The sequence below is a fragment of the Bos indicus x Bos taurus genome, chromosome 21, assembly GCF_003369695.1.
Source record: "Bos indicus x Bos taurus breed Angus x Brahman F1 hybrid chromosome 21, Bos_hybrid_MaternalHap_v2.0, whole genome shotgun sequence".
Lineage (NCBI taxonomy): Eukaryota > Metazoa > Chordata > Mammalia > Artiodactyla > Bovidae > Bos > Bos indicus x Bos taurus.
The window spans coordinates 59,856,299-59,874,843 of NC_040096.1; the positions used below are offsets into that span (position 1 = coordinate 59,856,299).

General features: G+C 39.9%; 1 protein-coding gene across 3 annotated transcripts in view; it reads right to left on the minus strand.

Moving 5' to 3' along the window:
* DICER1 (dicer 1, ribonuclease III) overlaps nucleotides 1-18,545 on the minus strand; it is a 75,537-nt gene that overhangs the window by 51,361 nt on the left and 5,631 nt on the right. For 2 of the 3 annotated variants that reach the window (XM_027521759.1, XM_027521760.1), the window contains exons 2-3: nucleotides 1,240-1,303; nucleotides 99-199 (exon numbers count right to left, since the gene is read on the minus strand). The exons of the other annotated variant lie outside the window; for it this stretch is intronic. The gene's annotated coding sequence lies outside the window, so the exon portion shown is untranslated. The remainder of the gene's footprint in view (nucleotides 1-98; nucleotides 200-1,239; nucleotides 1,304-18,545) is intronic. 3 annotated transcript variants of the gene reach the window in all.

Here is an 18,545-nt window from a genome sequence, read left to right on the forward strand (position 1 = left end):
CACTTTCATAGTTTTGGATGATTCGTTTAGAAACAACTTAGTAAGACACATGAATAAACTCTCTTCCTTTTTCCACATAGGATAAAGCCCAGATTTACCGTCTTAATGTTTGAGATCTCTGTGTTGCTGTTGTCTGAACTGCATTTTGACATTGTGATAGCAGTTTATTGGAAAATCACAGCATACCCAAGCTTCTGCTCTAAAAATAAAGGCAAAAATAGCCAAGTTTAAGATTCTTGCGCTTAAACTGAATATAAACACATCTACAAGAAAGTCCCATTGATATGAAAAGTTGAATAAAAGGCCATTATTTTGTATTAAACTTTAAACAAAAGACATCTGGGTTATTTTAGGATACTAAGTCTTATTCTAAAACAAAGAACAAGACAATGAGCTGTAACAACAGCATGCCTAATTTCCAGAGATCAGGGGCAGGGAGGAGGTGGGGTTATAGCAAAGTTCGAGGAAAGATCTTAAAATGAATACAACGAAATCCAAGTACATAAAATTCTAAAGAGAATGACTAGGAAAATGGAATAAATAAATAAATGTGTGTGTGCGCGCGTGTGCACACAGCTGTTCAGTCATGTCTGACTCTCTGCAACCCCATGGACTGCAGCCCAGATGTGTTATTTCCTAAATCCGTATACACAAGAGAAGTACAGAAGACCACCAGAAGAGGTACTTGTCCGAGTAATCCAAATCAGCTGGTGCTAAGTAAGTCTTCACCACATGTATGAAGTCTTAGCAGCAATTCAAATTTCTCAAAGAAAATTTAAAACATGATCTTAAAGAGCAATTAATCTAACTATAAAGTTTCACTAAATTCATGTATGAATAAAAGAATTCAGGAAGACAGTTCAAGAATGTTAATACTGTGGAGAAATTTAAAGTTAAGGGTGGTCCCAAATAATCCTAAGAGACTAGATATCAAATAAGAAGCATAAAGCAATGATGTGAAAAGCTTAATTCAATTAACAAATGTTGATTTTCCTAGATCTGGTACCAGATTTAATTTATGCTCCTTAACTTCAACGCCTCTATTACCACAGGCTCAGGAAAAAATGAATTGGCAGCGGTCTCTTCTCACTTATTTGCATCTGGTCTAGTCTATAGCAGTTTAAAGGACATTCACGTAGAGGTTAAACTTTCTCATTTCATACATAAATTGGTTTTGCTAATAAGTTAACAAAGCAGAATGGGGGAACCTTAACACTCCTTTAGTATTTACATATTTACCTCAAAATGCTGATTCTAAGTTCTTTCAGTTTCCAAGTCTGTATTAATTCATACCCTAGGTAACCTAAAAGCAATCAGAGAGAGTATTTTAGAACATACAACTCATTTTTAAAAAACAACTTTAAGAAATTTCCTACTTGACAAGATTTTCATAATTTACTTATCTGAGTAAGATCTCTGATAAAAACATTTCTTGTATTTATTTATTGGGAGTCAAGAACACAGTATATGTATGAAAGAGTTGCCCTTTAAAATTAGTATTTATGATGTTCTATTACAATTGAAAAATTTTAAAAGCTGTTAGCACAATCCAATCAGATATATAAGGGAGAATTTCTGGAAGTAAATTACATTTTCCCCCAGTAAAATCTTGATTTTAAAAACACTTACAGACTACACTAAGTCAATATCGTGCTTTCATGAACTTATAACCCCTCTTCTAAGGAGTCGGTTTATGTTTTCTAAAACTACCTCATGCTTTGACTTTTAATTCCATTCTACACTGCCACCTAATATTACGCAAATTCAATACAACAACTTGGCCTGATATGTCGCACTAGACATCTTTTCAAGTAATATTCACCTCTATTCTAGAAACACCAAAATAAGCTGATAACCCTTGAAAATTCAATGCAACTACACTATTACAAAATTACTGTTGAGTTATCCAAATTACTTCCCTAAACAATTCTGTATAAAGAGACATTAGAAAGTTAACATGCCAAGCACAGTGATAATTTATTTTATTTTCATACTACACAGCTAATAGGTCAAGTTTTCTAATTTTAATTGATGATCATGATTTAAATTACCAAAAAAAAAAAAAAGTGTTTGATAGGGCTCTTTAAGATAACTCTGCAAAAGACACACCACAGACCACAGGCTCAGTCAAGTTCCAGTATAAACCAACAAATTTAATCTAATTAGCATCTAAATCCCGTATATGGCTGTATCCTTTCAGACAAAGGCTGTAACAATGGCTAAACCCTCCTAGTCTTAAATCAAAGGCATCTAGAGCTTCCTGCTGCGTATTTTCAAACCTGGTAACAGAAAACCTCCAACTCGTTCATTTTATTATGTATCAGAGTCTGATACTACTAACTTTACGAATATCAGTGTCCCGATTTCATCTCTACACCCATGAAGTCCAAAACGCGCAACCACCATGAAGTCCCAGAGTGAACAAAAGAAAACACACACACAGTATCGATACTGTGACATTAAGACACTGTTGAAAGTGCTTCTGGAAGCTAACATATAAAACTAAAAATGTCTTGACGAGCTTTTAGTCCCTACTGACAACTATGCTATGGAGATCCAAGACATTAATTTTAACTCCAACCAAGCCTAAATGCTAAAAGCATCCCTGGCTATGGATATAAAATAACAGGTTTAGAATACAGGTTGCTCATATAAGCACAGATTAAAAATAAGTGGGTTAATTCTCCCATTTGAAAACAAAGGGGAAGGCATCCCTCCCCCTTCCTTCTTTTTCAGAACTCTTTTCAGTCCTTGTCGGCTGTACTTGAATCTTTCTAAAAGCTAAGTAAGCCTCTAGCCAGTCTCACTTCCCAGGAATGTTTCCTTAAGATATGTAATCACCAAGAAAGATATGCCCAATCTCCCAGTTTCCCAGGATGGCCTAATTTGTCAACCGACTCCAAATTGCAAAACCTACCTCCAGTCGTAAAGATACGAGAGAATTGGAAATTTTATCTTGAAAACACGAACATAAAGTGTTGTAACCACTTAGCATACGAAAGATTAAGACTTCTATCTTTGCGATCTCTTTAGTGGATAGCCTAGATACACATCACATTCTGGTTTAACGCTTACTCAATAAAATTGTTTCCTCCCCTTCTACGTTTTTGGAGAGATTTTCTGGTTGAGAGGAGGTCATTTTTAATTATATTTTCCCAGCATCAGCTTAAAAAAAAAAAAAAGTTCAACTCTCAAGCGGTATACATGATAAATAACAAAACCCCTTTCTTAACATTTAAAACCGTAAAGAAATCCTAAACTATGCTGCCTAATGGCACTGGAGACAACGGTTTTCAAAATGAAAAGTTGGCAAACACCTCCTCTTATCCCTAAAAAGGAATCTGCACACAGGGAGGATCCAAAGTGTTTACAAACAACTCCCACCAACCTCCCTTTTCGAAATTAAAGTTAGAGGAGAAAGAGAGTCAGCTGTTTTAAGCTAATTCGTAAGTAAAGGCGATGAGCTCCCCTCTTAATACTTTGGGGCATACAGTCACTCCCTCCTCACGGAGGCCCTCTGATAAGGCAGGACACTGGGTAAGGCCTCTGGGGATGTAGAAGGCAGTGTTTTCTAAGAATATTTTATTAAAATCATCTGAATGCTAGCAGATGACCATCTGTATCAGGAAGACCAAGGCCCATCCAACTCCACCACCTCTAAGTTTGTTTCCCTCCTATAAAATAGAACACTTGACTAGTATGAGGATTAAGTAATTGAATGCATATTAACCTTGATAGAGAAAAAGTGCTTACCCAGAAATGCAGATGACACCACCTTTATGGCAGAAAGCGATGAGGAACTAAAGAGCCTCTTGATGAAAGTCAAAGAGGAGAGGGAAAAACTGACTTAAAACTCAACATTCGAAAAACAAAGATGATGGCATCCGGTCCCATCACTTCAGGGCAAACAGATGGGCAAACAGTGGAAACAGGTGACAGACCTTATTTTTTGGCTCCAAAATCACTGCAGATGGTGACTGCAGACATGAAATTAAAAGACGCTTGCTCCTCGGAAGAAAAGCTATGACTAACCTAGACAGCATGTTAAAAAGCAGAGACGTTACTTTGCCAACAAAGGTCCATCTAGTCAAGGCTGTGGTTTTTCCAGTAGTCATGTATGGATGTGCGAGTTGGACTATAAAGAACGCTGAGTGCCAAAGAATTGATGCTTTTGAACTGTGGTGTTGGAGAAGACTCTTGAGAGTCCCTTGGACTGCAAGGAGATCCAACCAGTCAATCCTAAAGGAAATCAGCCCTGAATATTCATTGGAAGGACTGATGCTGAGGCTGAAGCTCCAATACTTTGGCCACCTCATGAGAAGAGTTGACTCACTGGAAAAGACCCTGACGCTGGGAAAGACTGAAGGCAGGAGAAAAAGGGGACAACAGGATGCTACAGTTGGATGGCATCACCGACTCAACAGACATGAGTTTGAGCAAGCTCCAGGAGTTGGTGATGGACGAGGAGGCCTGGCATGCTGCACTCCATGGGTTCACAAAGAGTCGGACACGACTGAGTGAATGAACTGAAAGAAGCCACACTCCCATCTCTATCTATAATCATTGTTTTCATAGAACTCTTAAGACTTTAAGGAACTCCTTTAAAGAACCTAAAATGTTTTATTAAGATTCAATATAAAAAAAGCATTCTCAAAGTTGAAGAACTATACAAAATTTTATACAGTATTTTTAACCAGATGAACTTGAAAAACCACTAACTCCAAACTACTAGTCACTATGAATTTACAATAAAATGAAAATCAATTTAAATCACAAAGCATGGTATATAATGTAAAATAAAATTAAACAGCTTTCTGCCCGATCTCTTTAAAAGCAAAAACCAAAAAATACTATGTGCTCCTTCTGTCTGGCTCCCCAAACTTCACTGAAAACATTAGTTAACTGTTTTTGAGGCAATGAAATGGTTCACATGCTTGGGCAAGTAATCATCATCACCATTACCATCCAGTAGACAAGCTTGGAAAATATAAAATGCAAGAAAAGAAAAAACAAAAAGATAGGAAATAACCAAAATACCCATGATACATGAAATAAAGATTTCAAGGATTTACCAACCATTATTTGGTGAATACAGATTATGAAAAGACTACAGTCAAATCAAAGACTGAGAGACCAAAGAGAAAAAAGGACAATAATTTCAAGAATTTAAACACTGTAATTTTTAGTCTTAGGTAAATACACAGCACAACAGGAATATTTCTATTTTCACTGTTGTCATAACTATCATTATTAATTAGAAATCCTTGCATATTTTATCTAGCCTACAACATTACACAAGCTACATTCAGATATGCTTCCTCGGCATTATCATTTATAAGAGCAAAAAGGGCCCCTCCCACCTTCCCGAAAAACGCAATGTCTAAGGACAAATGAGGGAGTGCTCTGGTAAACCACAGACCGCTCACTTTACAGGGTGCACTTCAACTGGGCTATTACAGTGATGACAGTCTGTAATAAACAAAAATGCTGATGTTACGGGCTTCAGTGAAAAAAAACATTTTTATTTACAGGAAGATCTGGTTGTGTCTTTAAGTTAAAAACTAAAGAAAAGAAGAAAGGGGAGAAGGGAGGAACAGAGGAAAAGAAAATTCCCCCCAAAACTGAGCATGGGATTACTAACGTAAGTCATTTCTTCTTCCTTAAGGCTCTTCTGTATTTTAAAATTCCCTACGATTCGGACACTTTATTACATTTAAAATTAAACAAAGTTTTAAACTGAGGATGAAGACAATAAACATCATATGACTCTGTCTTAAGTACTGGCGAGGAGGACTCCGTTCTTAAGCCACTGAATGTGGCTGAAGATTTACCCCCGTTTGTATAACTGACACCACAAATTCACCAGCTTTCTTTTCCTGCACTACTCGATGAACCAAACAAATTCCTGCATTTCTCTAAAATCTGTAACATAAACATATTATGTTTACATTTCAATGCAATTATGCCTAAAATTAAATTTGTCCAAAATTGAATACAGGTCAAATATCATTTTAACAAATTCCATCCACCAAAATCTCCATATAGAAAGTAACCCTAGGCTGCCAGCCAATGGCGCACTTACTTGGAATACTTCTTAAAAAGACAACATTCCAACGCATCAAAAGGGCACTGATACCCACCTCTGCCCTTCAACTCACCTATAATGACCTTTCCTCTGCAATTTTGTTTTCAGAGAGGTGAACATTTAATACATCACTAACTTTCAAGGTGAGTTTTTAGGTTAATATTTGGTTTGAAGTTTCTGTACTTCACTCAATAAAAAACAAGTGCTAGAATGTTCGGCAATCTTTCCTCTTACCACGTTAGAATGTCCAGGAGGAAAAAAGGGTCACGGTTCTGACAGGCTGCTCTAAGACACTACACAAAGCGAAGACTTCACCAGTAAAAGAGAGGTCAGTTTTGAGACAAAAGGAGCCTAAGAAACTGCTAAGGGTAACAAATGCTTAGTCAGTGTTGAGTCAGGAAGCAAATGTGTTAAAGTTTCGGGTGAGAGGCAAAGCCCTCATCACAGCCACGTGCGACCACGCACGTGCTCTGCGTTCCCGTGACTCCACCACGGGTGTACCACACTCCCCAAGCATGAGTCTCTATTTCTGGAGCCCCAAGCCCTCCGCCCCACCCCTAAGATTTCCCTAATAACCCCCATCATTCCGCTCTCCTCTCTTCCAGCACAGTGGGGGCTCCCTACAGCACCCAAATCAGGGCTTCATTACATATGCTCCACATTAGATGTTACTGCCATTGCTCCTTCCCCCCAAAATCCTAAGACCTTTGAAAGGAAAGATAATCTCATACTTGACTAACATAGAGGAAACCTGGCAGTGTCCATAAAAATATTTTCATTCATTAATTCTATGTTGAAAATGAACCTTATTGATCTAAACCTAAATTAACCTGCATCTTTTTGTGACCAAACAGAAAATTCAGTTTAGACACTTTCTACTTTTAAAAGATTTTAAACAACCCAGATGATTCCAACAAGTTTAATACCCCTACTCTTGCCCCCTCCCCCAACAAAGAATAGTTCAGGGCTGACCTCAAACGATCAAAGCAAGAGACGCATCAATATGATAATTTTGACATCATCCAACTATATCCATTCTCCTACCCTGGCCCTTTTCATGTAACTCCCAACCTATAAAATTCTCATGAATGTTTCATTTTAGAATTTATTTTATTAGGTTTAAAATCCAGACAAAACTATTTAATGTCAACCAATAAATGTAGGAAAAAATGACAGGAAAATCACCACTTTTAACCATCACGTTAGTAACTGAGACAAGAACCACTGTTGCTGTGCACTTACTATGTCATGTCTGACTCTGCGACTCCGTGGACTGCAGCACGCCAGACTCTTGTGTCCTCCACTACCTCCTGGAGTTCGCTCAAATTTACATCCATTGAGTGAGTGATGCTAACTAACCATCTCACCCTCTGCCACCCCCTTCTCATTTGCCTTCAATCTTTCCCAGTATCAGGGTCTTTTCCAATGAGTCAGCTCTTCACCTCAGGTGGCCGAGGTATTAGAGATTCAGCTTCACCAAGTTCTTCCAATGAATATTCAGGGTTGATTTCCTTTGGGATTGACCAGTTTGATCTCCTTGCAGTCCAAGGAACTCTCAAGAGTCTTCTCCAGCACCACAATTTGAAACCATCAATTCTTTGGCACTCAGCCTTCTTTACGGTCCAACTCTTACATCTGTACAAAGCTACTGCAAAAACCACTGCCTTCCACTTTTTCTCCTTCTATTTGCCCTGAAGTAATGGAACCAAAGCCTCTTGATGAAAGTGAAAGAGGAGAGTGAAAAAGTTGGCTTAAAACTCAACATTCAAAAAACGAAGATCATGGCATCTGGGCCCATCATTTCATGGCAAATAGATGGGGAAGCAATGGAAACAGTAACAGACTTTATTTTTTTGGGCTCCAAAATCACTGCAGCCACAGTGACTGCAGCCACAAAATTAAAAGATGCTTGCTCCTTGGAAGAAAAGTTATGACCACCTTAGACAGCATATTAAAAAGCAGAGACATTACTTTGCCAACAAAGCTCCGTCTAGTCAAAGCTATGGTTTTCCAGTAGTCATGTATGGATGTGAAAGTTGGACCATAAAGAAAGCTGAGTGCTCAAGAATTGATGCTTTTGAACTATAGTGTTGGAGAAGACTCTTGAGAGTCCCGTGGACTGTAAGAAGATCCAACCAGTCCATCCTAAAGGAAATCAGTCCTGAATATTCATTGGAAGGACTGATGGTGAAGCTGCAACTACAATACTCTGGCCACCTGATGCAAAGAACTGACTCATTTGAAAAAAGACCCTGATGTTGGGAAAGACTGAAAGCTAGAGGAGAAGGGGACAACAGAGGATGAGATGACTGGATGGCATCACCACCTCAATGGACATGAGTTTGAGTAAACTCCGGGAGTTGGTGATGGACAGGGAGGCTTGGTATGCTACAGTCCATGGGGTCGCAAAGAGTCGGACTTAGTGACTGAACTGAACTGATGTGACCAGATGAGCTTATCTAAGTTTTTTTTTGTTGTTGAGTTTTAAGCCTGCTTTTTCCCTCTGCTCTTTCACCCTCATCAAGAGGTTCTTTAATTCGTCTTCACTTTCTGCCATTACAGTGGTATCATCTGCATATCTGAGGTTATTTATATTTTCCCTGGCAATCTTGATTCCAGCTTGTGATTCATCCAGCCTGGCATTTTGCATGATTACTCTGCATATAAGTTAAGTAAGCAGGGTGACAACATACAGTCTTTTCATTAAGAATCATTAAAGGATGACAAATCTATTGGGTGAAAGTTTCAAAGTCTGTCTGTATATACTACCTACTAATTCAAATGAAAAAACAAGAGAGTTCCAGAAAAACATCTATTTCTGCTTTATTGACTATGCCAAAGCCTTTGACTGTGTGGATCACAATAAACTGTGGAAAATTATGAAAGAGATGGGAATACCAGACCACCTGACCTGCCTCTTGAGAAACCTATATGCAGGTCATGAAGCAACAGTTAGAACTGGACATGGAACAACAGACTGGTTCCAGATTGGAAAGGAGTACGTCAAGGCTGTATATTGTCACCCTGCTTATTTAACTTCTATGCAGAGTACATCATGAGAAACGCTGGGCTGGAGGAAGCACAAGCTGGAATCAAGATTTCTGGGAGAAATATCAATAACCTCAGATATGCAGATGACACCACCCTTATGGCAGAAAGTGAAGAGGAACTAAAGAGCCTCTTGATGAAAGTGAAAGAGGAGAGTGAAAAAGTTGGCTTAAAGCTCAACATTCAGAAAACTAAGATCACAGCATCCAATCCCATCACTTCATGGCAAATAGATGGGGAAACAGTGGACACAGTGTCAGACTTTATTTTGGGGGGCTCCAAAATCACTGCAGATGATGACTGCAGCCATGAAATTAAAAGACGCTTGCTCCTTGGAAGAAAAGTTATGACCAACCTAGACAGCATATTAAAAAACATAGACATTACTTTGTCAACAAAGGTTCATCTAGTCAAAGCTATAGTTTTTCCAGTGGTCCTGTATGGATGTGAGAGTTGGACTATAAGGAAGGCTGAGCGCCAAAGAATTGATGCTTTTGAACTGTGGTGTTGGAGAAGACTCTTGAGAGTCCCTTGGACTGCAAGGAGATCCAACAAGTCCATCCTAGAGGAAATCAGTCCTGAATATTCATTGGAAGGACTGATGCTGAAGCTGAAACTCCAATACTTTGGCCACCTGATGCAAAGAGCTGACTCATTTGAAAAGACCCTGATGCTGGGAAAAATTGAGGGCAGGAGGAGAAGGGGACAACAGAGGATGAGATGGTTGGATGGCATCACCGACTCAATGGACATGGGTTTGGGTGGACCACAGGAGTTGGTGATGGACAGGGAGGCCTGGCGTGCTGTGGTTCATGGGGTCACAAAGAGTCGGACACGACTGAGTGACTGAACTGAACTGAATTCAAATGAAAAACTGTTATTTTTACACTGGAAAAGTGAAAGTGTTAGTCACTCAGTCATGTCTGAGTCTTTGTGATCCCACGCACTATAGACCCCCAGGCCCCTCTGTCCATGGAATTCTCTAGCCATTCCCTTCTCCAGGGGATCTTCCTGACACAGGGATCAAATCCAGGTCTCCAGCACTGCAGGCAGATTCTTTACCATCTGAGCCACCAGGGAAGGTGGCTAGAAGACATGGTAAAAATGAGGGGGTTTTGTTCACTGCTGCTTGGATGCTTAAACCTGACAAATAATACCTCCTTAACTCAAGGGACAAAGTTAATACCACCAATATTGGGACAAACTGACAATATGTACCTCCTAATGTGATGAACTGAGAAAAGAAATATCATTTGTCAGAAGTGCAAAACCTGAATGTAATCCTGAGCAAACATGAAAACAAAATCTGAGGCTCATTTTACATAGCAGCTGGCTTATGCTCTTCAAAAATGTCACTATCACAAAAAAAACAGAAACAAAAAAACTGAGGAACTATTCCAGATTAAAAGAGAAAAGAGACAGGACAACTGAACACAGTGTACGTTCCTGTACCGAGTCTTGTATCAGGGAAAGGAAACTGCTACAGCGGACGTTTGGGGGATGAAGGAGGATCAGAAGATGCCAGCCCTGAATGTGCCAACCTGGCACTAAGGCAACAGAGACGGCAGACACAAGTGGGACTCTCTGTCCCCTCCGCCCCCGCCTAAGATGATAGCTACTAGCAAACGAAGGCCAACAATAGGGGATTCTTTATACGACTGCTACAACTCATAGATTTGAAAACTATTTTGAAACATAAAAGTCAAAAACAAAACTCTGCTAAATACTGACCTATATGTTTGACTATTAGAAGAACACAGAAAAACAGAACACGTCTGATTTTATCTCAGAACAGTATAAAAAGTAGTATTCAGTCTTCCCCACTTAAGAACACAAGCAAAACTCTCATCGTACCTTCTGACCCTTAAATTATTTGTTCACTCATTCAACAAATATTTATTAAGCAAAACATCCCTAAGGCAGACTTCTATCCTATAGGATATGAGAACCTGAGGTGAGTTTTGAAGAACGTGCGGGAAGGGCACTGCTCGGGGAGAAGCCCACACAGGCACCGTGGGGACCAGCAGACAGCATGCGCAGAAGCACCTGAACAGGCGAGGCGACGGGCGGAACCACAAGCCGCGTGGCACAGTGTGCGGCCGCAGGGGAACGGCTAGACCGTCGCACGTGAGCAGGAGCAAGAGCATGAAGGGCCTTATAGGCAGCTCTACAGGGTCAGAAGCTCATCCCGTGAGCCTTTTGAGTCTCACTACACACCAAGGGTTGTCACCGACTTAATCTCGGCCTGAGCCTCTATCAAGGCCCGCTGACAAGAACATCTAAACACAAGGCAAGAGACTCCTCGCTTGCCTCTTTCCTTTAGAGGGGACCCTCCTTCTCCTGGCTGCAATCACTGCCTTTACACATACTGGTTTGCCTGGAACCATCCCTGCTGGAGCACTGCAATCCCTTATCCCAGGAACCACCCACCCACTCACTCTAACCACGGATGAACCACAGCATAGGTCACCCCATCTCCAGCGCCAATTCACTATCCCTGCCTGCCTGTAGCATATTTCCACTTGGAGATCCTCACTTGGCTTTCAATGGAGCCTTCCCCAAAATTCCTTAAGTACAATTGATCTAAAAAGAAAGCTGAAGATCTGCTACTGCTAAATGCAATTTTTTAAAAAAACAAAAGACCACCACCCAACACACACACACGATTTCCCTTACCAGAATTCCAGAGATGTTTCAAGAAAGAAACGCAGCATCAGAATAAATGCAGTCTCCTAAGGGGCTTTCCTGGTGGCTCAGTGGTAAAGAGTCCGCCTGCCAATGAAGGAGACCCAAGAGACGTGTGTTCAATCCCTGGGCTGCGACGATCCCCTGGAGAAGGGAATGGCAACCCACTCCAGGATTCTTGCCTGGGAAATATTAATACCGTGGACAGAGAGGCCTGGCGGGCTACAGTCCATGCAGCCACAGAGTCGGACATGACTGAGCGCGCAAACACACACAAGGTAAGAACTTTTATTTCACCCAATTATGTTACAATTAAACCCAATATACATCATATTACAGGAAAAATCCAGATAAGACAGGAAAGGAAACAGGCTCCAAAGACAGGGTGGTGAATGAACCCATCTGTTAGCTCTAAGACTGCAGGTAAATAACTCCTCTCTCACTGAGTCTCATTTCTATAACAGGACCGACACAGATGGCAACCCCTTGGCTCACTCCTTCTCCCCTGCATAATTCACAACACAAACATTTAATTATTAGCTAAGTCAACGATGCCAATTAAATTAAAAAAAAAACAACAGGTTAAGATGTTTGATGTGGGGAAAAAAACTGCACATACTGGGAGAGGCGGTGAGAGACTGCAGGAGCCACACTCGAGAAGGCTCTCTGAGCCCTCTGACCCTCCCTGGAGGTCAATCAAGAGCAAGCTACGGGGTTTAAAAATCTTGGGACTATAGAGAATGGGAAGAAGAGCAAGAACCGAAACTACAACTGCTCTCATCTTTCGGGATTTTCGTTCTCCTCTTTAAAAAAAAACAGGCAGTTACCCACCCTGGACCAAAAGACAAAACCGGCAGCTACCGTATCCTCAAGCTCATGTTTATAATCCTATACTGTTTGAACACGAGCGAAGCTGCGAGGACACCCAATAAGGACCTGCTTACACGCGACTGCAAAGATAAACGTCCGGCATCTCCAAGGGATCCCCTCAGTAAACTGCCTGAATGGCAAGCAGACGAAGTGACTGACACAGGGTATCCACCACTAAGAGCAGAAGACGGATCTGTCAGGTAGGGGAAACGTGATGAATCAAACCAGGACAGCGAGACAGCTCAAAGCCTTCAGTGGAGCCCCTCTGAGCTTAGGATAACATCTAAAACCCTTGCTGTGGCGACCTGCCCCTCCCTCTCCCCTACTGGCCAGGCTAGCTCCCCCAGCTCCTGCTGGTCACAGGACTCAGACCCTCCGTCAAGCTCCTTCCCAGCTCAGAGCCTTCACACGCACCATCCCCTGCTATCCGCTCCCCAATCTTCAGTCTGGTGTCACAAAGTCAACAGCTTCAGTTAAAACACAGTTAAAAAACTTTTTCGGCACTCAGTATAGACAACACAGGTAAGCATTTTGCTAGAGCATTTGCTGCTAAGGCAAGACAGACTTCATACATGCATACGTGTTTAAATGTGTGATGCTAAAGAGGCCTTAGGAAACGCAACACATACAATCCCTATAACCAGAACCAATCCAAGTTCAGGCACAAGCACGATCTTCTTGAACAAATGAAGAAAGGCCAGCACAATGAGAAGCCCATGCAAGTTAACCAGAGTAGCCCACACAGCAATGAAGACCCAGCACAGCCATAAATTAATTAAATTTAAAAACAATAAAATAGACAATACTGACGTATCATGTGATTAAATGCTGTAACTTGATGATGCAACAGAGAATGACTCACACATTTAAACTCTTGAGTAAAAAAAAAGAAACTGAACACAAAATCTTACCATATAATTTCCATGATAGAAAGTTAAAAATAAGGAAAAGTAATTAAGTCAGAATGATGTTTGCTCTTTTTTGGAAGAGGCTGGTGAGGGGAGAGGGAAGTGCCTGAGAGGGGCCATTTAGAAACCTTACAAAATACAATATAAAACAAAACCTTATAAAGTACGGGTCATACGTGTTCCTTCATCTGGGCACTGGTTACAAGCACGTTCACTTTGTGTATCCTTGTGATTCATGTGCTTTCCTGTGTCACAACTGAAAGTGATTTCACTTAAAGCTAATTTTCAAGGAGAAGTAAACAATCCTCAATACAATGTGTAAAAAAGTCTTCATTTACCATGGTAAGTACAGTTTCAGAGTAAAGAAGGAAAATGAGAAAATTTACTTTTATTAAGCATTTACAGTCTATCATCTGGTCTAATCCACAAAGCAACACTAAGACAAGAATTAACTCCACTTTACAAGGATTTGAAATAACTTGCCCAAGACTATTTGACTAATAGGAGAGGTGGGATTCTACTTAGAATTTGGGTGACTCCAAACTTTTATTTCCACAATATACAAAACACCATGGTCTCAAAGGAAGTGTCAGTTTACACGGACTTACCAATCAAAGTATCTATGTGGATATGTTTCTTTTGATCTCTCCAGGGGGTTGAAAAAGAATGGACCCAATTTAAGATTAACAGATGCCCAATGGATATTTTATTTTTAACTGAATCTGCACAAACACAGATAAGTAAATACTGTTTTAATTGTAAAGCTGTAACAGCTTAAATCAGCCCTGTCGATGGATAGTTCTCCTGGCCTTTCTAGTCTAGGAACATAGGTACTCAATAAATACACAAACAGACTGTATCTCACCATTTTTTTCAGTATCTTTATCACATTTAGCTGAAGACTAAACATGATTTACTCCTTGATACAAACGCTACCTAATGACTTCTCCAGTGGAATAAATAAGTGCTACTTTAAGAGAGATGATTAACATAAAGGGGGTTCAGACATAGTGAAATAATTAGACAAATTAATATTATGGAAACTGCAATGTACTATGTAACTTTTTCACCACTCAGCACAGACAACACAGGTAAGCATTTTGCCAGAGCATTTGCTGCTAACGCAAGACAGATTTCACACATGCATGTATGTGTTTAAGTGTATGCGTGCTATTGAGGCCTTAGGAAAATGATTTATTTCCCTACTCCTGGCCAAAATATGGACCCAACTCATACGTAAAAAGCTACCCCGAATTCTCCTAATGTTCAGCAACAAAAAAGGTAGAGATTTATAAAGACTGATTATAAATAATAATAGTATTCTTCATCAGAACTCTGTCATATGTCAATGAAAACTATTTTTTAACAAATTATCCCCAAAAGAAAGCACCCTCTAACAATGCTTCATTTCATATATTTTATTGAATAAGAGCTGGAAACTGAAGTCCATATATTACATAAGCAATAAAGAATTACTCTTTTTAGGTACTAATAGCATTTGGAAATAATAGCTTGCCTTAACTCCAGTAGAATATACACACTGCATTTAAATGTCTAATTTAGATTATTCTATTATTTGTTCATATACCAACAAGATTATGCGTTTTCCTCCAAACACCAAAATTATGTTTGATCTAACACAAATACATTACCTGGGTTTATTATATGTGATAGGTACATATAAAGATTTTTAAATTAGGGTTTTTTTTTTCTTGTTAATGTTCAGCTATACAATATACAAGTCTATGGACAAAGGCAGGTAATCCCAGTATTGTGTTATATGCAAAATTTAATAAGCTTTCAAAATTAAAATAAAAGAGTGCCTATCAAATATTTTTCCTCATTCATAGTATCAGAGGCCTCTCAGTGGGCTGCTTGCTCTTCATCATAAGGATCAGATCAAAAGTTAAACAGCTCCTATCAGATTCTCATTCATTAATAATCATTTACTAAGCTGTACCTCTCATACAGTTCATGGCAAGAATGCTGGCAGGAGGAGAAGGGGATGACAGAGGATGAGATGGTTGGATGGCATCACCAAATCATGGATATGAGTCTGAGCAAGCTCCTCGAGATGGTGAAGGACAGGGAAGCCTGGTGGGCTACAGTCTATGGGGTCACAAAGAGTCGGACACGACTGAGCGACTGAACAACAACAAAGCTGTACTAGACGCAGAGATAAAAGATGAAAAGACTCAATTCTCTCTGAAAGATCCTGCCATCCTAAGGCAATATCCGACCTGATCTACTTTCTAAGCTTTACTTCCCGAGGTTTTCACCTTAAGTTTCCCGCTCAGAACATCTCATGATTCCACCACTACTTTCTTACGGTCGCTACATTTGACCTCCACGCTTCTTAACAAATGCAGCCTCTCTTTTCCAGGTCTCACATTTAATCTAGATTCAGCTTGAAACGGAGAAGTCTCTGAATTACATGAGTGCTTCAAGGATTACCAACCACAAGACTTGGAGACTTACAAATGTTCTCAGTTTAAAAGTGAGAAAACCAAAACTAAGTATAGAAAGGCCAGGCGACCTGCCCTTAAAGACACATCTAGTTATTTAGAAGTAAAGCCAAACTAGGACACAGGTTTCCTAACCACTTATTGTTTTACACTGTTCATTCATCCCACTGATCATGTCTGCCTCAGTTTTCTGGAACTGTGTTGTTCCCTGGTTAACCAACTACTTCTCTTTATTTGTGTACGTATAGTTTAAATTGGCATCCGTGGATGGGGTCCCACAGGGGTCCCTGTACCTCCTACGAATGTACATAAAATTCTGAATATGCACATGTACACTTTTTCTGGGGATAAGATTCATATCTTTTGTCAAATCAGGAATCTCCAAAGAATAAGACCCACAGGGCTATATCAAGTACACATGACATACACAAAAAGTTTACGCTGCTTCAAAATATAGATTCAAGGATAATGCACTTATTCATACATAACAGAGGAACGATGGTTATGTAGGAAAGTTAGCAATTGGCTCTGTTACGCTTGGTATCACTACTACAGGGACCCAACTAAGCTGAACCATCTGATCCACTACAGACAAGCCTCACGTAGAATGAAGTGAAAGTCACTCAGTCTTATCCAACTCTTTGTGACCCCATGAACTACAGTCCACGGAATTCTCCAGGCCAGAATACTGGAGTGGGTAGCCTTTCTATTCTCCAGGGGATCTTCCCAACCCAGGGATCAAAGCTAGGTCTCCCACATTGCAGGCGGACTCTTTACCAGCTGAGCCACAGGGAAGCCCTCACACAGAAGACTTATCTGTGAAATACTGCTCTCAAGCCCTTTTTCTTTTTCATCTTCCATTATAAAACTAAACATACATCTCAATATTCAAAAATTTGGGGAGAAATCACAACATAATCAAATCACATTAAGAACAGATTTCCTCTAATGTACATATTTGAAGCAATATCAGCTAAATTTTATGCTGGTTGTGGGCTAGAACTGGGCTAAAGGTTTAAGAAACTCAATTTTTCCTTACAACCTCAAGAAGTAGGTACTACTATCAAGACCGGATTTCAGATGAGGGAGCTGACTCAGAAAGACCACCAGACACCCTGTGCTCCTCATGGATAAACTCAAGGAAGCAGAATTTGAACCCCTCTGACACCAAAGACTTGCTCTTAAACATTCTTATAATGCTTTGATAAAATACTAATATATTTAATTTTGCAAAAGGAAAATAGCTGAAAATACAACTAATAGGAGCTACTCTTGAGTGACGGCCAAGCAGCGGGACAGGCACGAGGAGATACCACTTAAAACTCCGGCTCATCATGTTAAACTTACCCTCTTAAAAAAGTCTCTGCCACTGCCTTTCTCTTTCCCTTCAAATAGGATTACTGACCTAACTCCTTAATCAAAGAACCTTTCTACATCATGTCAAAGATCAGCTCTTAAACTGAGATCCTTCTCTCATTATCTGAGCTCTTTAAACACTTTATTTTAAAATTCTGGTTCGCTGACATGTTCTAATCCCCAAGAGAATTTCCAAATGTGTTTTCTAAATTCCTACTTTATTGCACACATTGAGCTGTCACCTAAAAAAGAACCACCACGACAACTATCAGGTTAGCCAGCTTCAGCAATAAGAAAGCCTACACCACCAGGAAAACTCCCAATTTAATAGCGATTTTTTTCTATGAACTTCTTAATTCTCTCTGTCCATAATGCTTCCATACACCTGATCATGTGTCCTCACCTGAAGAACCAGGCAGCATGATCTGTCCAAAATCAGAACAGTATTGATTTAAGCAATATTACTTTACATAGAACTGTTAGCTTCTAAGTCTTTTAAAAACTAATATAAAATAAACTAATTTATTCTCTTGGCAAATCTGAGCACCTTGTGTATGTCAGCACCGTTCTGTTCTGCCCTTACTATCCTTACAATTCTATTTGTTTGAAAGGATAGTACATTTAACAGAGCATGACACTTAATGTTACCATGAGCTTCAAAAATCAGAATACTAAGGCCAAAATTCAAGTCTTCCATGTCTTGAATCTAGTTACTCTTACTGACATCCTCAGACAAGTTTTCTTGGGGCATCTTCTTAGTCACCTACTTAAAATGGATAGCAGCCTTGCATACTTAAAAAGAACCACCAATTCAGTGACGATTTTAGGGAAAATAGGAAAACAATTTGTACTCAAAATTTTTAAAAATTTAAAAAAATTTCTTACATGACTGAAAATTTCAATTTCATCAGTTCAGTTCAGTCGCTCAGTTGTGTCCGACTCTGCGACCCCATGAATTGCAGACACCAGGCCTCCCTGTCCATCACCAACTCCCGGGGTTCACCCAGACTCACGTCCATCGAGTCAGTGATGCCATCCAGCCATCTCATCCTCTGTCGTCCCCTTCTCCTCCTGCCCCCAATCCCTCCCAGCATCAGAGTCTATTCCAATGAGCCAACTCTTCGCATG